This window comes from Capsicum annuum, chromosome 6 (genome assembly GCF_002878395.1).
Source record: "Capsicum annuum cultivar UCD-10X-F1 chromosome 6, UCD10Xv1.1, whole genome shotgun sequence".
NCBI lineage: Eukaryota > Viridiplantae > Streptophyta > Magnoliopsida > Solanales > Solanaceae > Capsicum > Capsicum annuum.
Genome location: NC_061116.1, coordinates 112599505 through 112604068, shown reverse-complemented (window position 1 = coordinate 112604068; position 4564 = coordinate 112599505).

The following is a 4564-nucleotide window of genomic DNA, read 5'->3' as shown; positions in this document are numbered from 1 at the left end:
ATATTTTCATTAAGAAATTCTATATATTTTATATCTTTAGTTTCCATATATTTTTCTAAATTTGTTTTCATTTATTTTTCTATTAATTGTATCTTTCTCATATCTTTTTCCTAAAATTCTCGATAGACGTAATTTATCATGGTTGGTGTGTACGAAGTATTTGTAAGAGTAGTTAGGTATGTGTGGTACGTAATTTACTCTAGTCATATAATCTTTACCAAATATTTTTTCTAATATGATTTTTATTATATCTGTTATTTCTATATCCTTAAGCACATACAACTGGTATGTGCGTATAGTATATTATAGAAACACCATGTAAACAGAAAGTAAGAGAAAACTCTATTATCCACACTTAAGCACTTTTGTTAAGCACATTAAAAGGATGAAAAAAAAACATAAAACTACTATCAAAATTGAACTAATAGATAAAAATAGTATAATAACCCAGAAATCATTAACATATAATTTTGATGATTTAAAAGAATTTAAAATGCATATAGATGAATTATTAGAAAAATAATATATACAAAAAAGTAATAGTAAACATAATAGCCCAGTGTTTATAGTAAATAAACATAGTGAACAAAAAAGAGGAAAAAGTAGGATGGTTATTGATTATAGAAATTTAAATGCAAAAACTATGACTTATAATTATCCAATACCAAACAAGATACTAAAAATAAGACAAATACAAGGATATAATTATTTTAGTAAATTTGATTGTAAATCAGGATTTTACCATTTGAAGTTAGAAGAAGAATCTAAGGAATTAACCGCATTTACGGTACCACAAGGATTTTATGAATGGAATGAACTACTATTTGGATATAATAATGCACCACGTAGATATCAACATTTTATGGATAGTTATTTTAAACAATTACCTAATTGTATAGTATACATAGATGATATACTATTATATACAAAAACTAAAGAACATTTAAAATTTTAGAACAATTTATAGATATAATAGAAAAATTGGGAATAAGTTTAAGTGAAAACAAAGATGAAATTATGAAAAACCAGAAAGAGTTTTTTGGAATACAAATAGATAAAAGTGGAGTAAAAATGCAACAACATATAGTACAAAAAATAATAAATTCGAAAGAATAATTAGATACAAAAAAAGAAATTACAATCATTTTTAGGCTTAGTAAACCAAGTAAGAGAATATATACAAAAATTAGCAGAAAATCTAAAGCCTTTACAGAAAAAAATTAAAAAAGGATGTTGAATATAATTACAACAAAGAAAAACAAGTTCAGAAAATAAAAAATACTTTGTAAAGAATTACCAAAATTGCAATTTCCAGACGAAAATAGAAAAATTATATATATAGTAGAAGCAGATGCTAGTGAATATAGTTATAGAGGAGTACTTAAATATAGATATGAAGCAGAAAAATTAGAACACCATTGTAGATATTATTCAGGAATATATAATGAAACAGACATAAAATGAAAAATAAATAGCAAAGAATTATGTTCATTATATAATGTTTATTAGCATTTGAACTGTATATTGTATATAATAAATTTATTGTGAGAACAGATAATACCCAGGTTCAATGGTGGCTAACAAAGAACATACAAAATTCAGTTACAACGAAAAAAGTAAGTGCGGATTAGGTGCATCCGCATAGAGTAAGTGCGGATGCAGTTATTATAGAAAAAAGAACATACAAAATTCAGTTACAACAAAAAAAGTAAGTGCGGATTAGGTGCATCCGCATAGAGTAAGTGCGGATGCAGTTATTATAGAAAAAAGTATAATAACTACAGTAAAAGGAAATTTAATATACCAAAAATTTAAATTTATAATAAGTGAAAATTATTCAGTAGCAACAACAGATAACAATATAGATAAATCATTAGTATTATATTGGAAAATATCAGGAATAGAACTACCCCATGAAGTAAAATATTTACAGCAAGATGTAAAAATCTATATGTATTAACTACAAAACACAAAATAACAGGAAAAAATAAAATTAATAAAATACAAATACAAAGTCCTTTTGAACAGTTCGTAAAAATAATTGATAATAATGATTATAGTTACAGAAATATAAACATAGAAGAAGATTTAGAAATAATAAATGATAGAATAAGTACAACAAAAAGAATAGCTTATGAAAAATCAGAATCATCAGGTTCATCAAAAAGAACAACTTATGAAACAAGTTCAACAGTTAATTTAAACCAATATTATATAACAGGAATAATAAATGAAAAGGAATATTTAATACTCTTAAATACGGGACAAGAAGAAAATTATATAGCAAAATATCTAGTAAAAAATGAGGAAATAAAATCTAGTAATAATATATGCCTTGGTTTGGATATTTGTGTCCAATTATCTTGCAATATCTTGTCAGTAATCCATCTGAAATAAATCCTTTCTTAATTGCTCTTGCAATAGATTGTTTTTCTGGGTTAAGTAAAGTTATTATCCATTGCCTAACATTTTTCATATCTGCTGGTCGTAGTTCTTTTGAATTTGAATAAATTATCTAATGATCTCTTGAATAATAGCTCCATATTTGGTTTCCATTGGTATAATTATTTACTAGTTCTTGAATAATTGTAGCTAGTCCAATAAGTCGTTTGTTTGCATAAAAATCAGGTATCTCAATTTTGGGTATCTCTGGCTGCTGCACAATATCTTCTGGTATAATCATATCTCTGGTTAATCCTATCTTTACAACTTGTATAACTGGTTTTATCTCTTCGTATAATATCTCTGCTGTGCAGTGTAACCTTTTATATAAAATAGATTTCCTTTGGTTATTTTTTTGTAGGTATTGAATATTTTTTGTAATTCTTCCATAGCTGATAGTTCCTCTCCATATTAGGTATATATGGTATTTAACAATCCATAATCAAAACAAGTTTTTATTACGCTTGGGTCGGTTTTGGGTAGTGCAATTAGGTTGTTGTGACCTTGCAATCTTTGGGTTATATAGTTTGTGTTGGGTTCTTTGATATCTGTAGCTCTGGGGTTAAGGTTTAGAAAAGTTTGTACTCTGTAGATATTTTCTATGTATTTTATGGGCTGTATAGTTATAAAATTTTTTATCTTGGTTCAGACTATCTCGATATGTGGTAATTTGGGGGGGTATGTTCAAGAGGTCTTTTTGTATTTTTAGTTTAAATGGTTTTTCAAATATCTTATTTAGGTTCATATTCTGGTATCTTTGTCCACTAACTCTGGAATATTCTGGAAACTCGTGTAATTGTTATATCCTATACATCTTAGGATTTATTTTGAATATAAATACACACTGGGGGCAAAAAAAAGTGGACAATTTTTGGGGACTTAAACACCTGGACATACCTGCACAGAAATTAACGTGAGGGGAGATACTACACAGTTCAATTAGGTTTTATCATTTATTTTTAATTAGTTGTTAATTTATCACATCATGTATTCAATTAATTAAATTGTGATTATGACTATTATCGGCTAAAAAACCCTCTTTTCGGGATTAAAGCCAAGAACATGATTACTATTATTTTGGATTAATTTTAATTAATTTTACTTATCATATTTGGTTGTATGTTTATTCTTTTTTTTAATTATTTTATGAATTCATCACCCGTAAAATACATATATTATCGACTTTTTGATCTCGAGAGAGGGAATAAGGAGATAGAACATGGAAATAAACAAAGTAGGGTTTGTATTCTTTTATAAAATAAGGAACACAAATTAGCGTCTAGGACAGGGATATATTTAGATGCATTACTTGATTCAAACGTAGGATGATAGCTTTAATTAACTTAATTGGATTATTACATCTCCGTTCAACTATGTAGTTGTAATTTTCAAATTAGGTAAAAGATTAGAGGTCAGGAGACCATGACCATGCAATTAACCCTACAAATCATCAACCAAGATAAGCAAGTTAATGAATGAAATTCAAAAACATAGTATGATTGTTAGAAGTGCTTTAAACCTGAGATTCAATCGATTGGTTGTCCCAAGACTTTTATTTTTACACGTTGTTTATTTTAGTTTTAATTTATAATTCTAAAACTCTATTTGCTACTCTCCTCAATTGGTTAAACTAGAATTAGATAGTTGGTGAATGCAAGTCCTTGAGAGATAGATACTTAGGCTTCCTCGAATCCACTTTACTACTTGATAAGACCATGTACACTTGCGTGTGCGCTGGCAATTTTTTGGCACCGTTGTCGGGGACTTGTAATTAGGTAACTATCTTATTTTTAGTTTTTCTATATTGAGTTGTAAATAGTTTTGTTTTTTAGTCTCTTTTTATTTTCTTTTATTTTTCTTTTTATCACACTTTATGACATGACAGCCTGGGATAAATGGTTTTTGAGTGATGAAGATTCTATAAGGTTTATGGTTTATGGCAATAGTGGTCATTTTGAAGATATGTTTGCTGTCAACCTTGATTCAGTAATGTTTGTGGGCTATGATAAAGGCAATACTATGTGAATGCCTACAATCAACAGTGGAAGTTTCAACAGCCACAGGTTCAGAATTACCAGGCCCTGATTCAAACGAGCACTATGGAAGAAATGCTAAAATAACT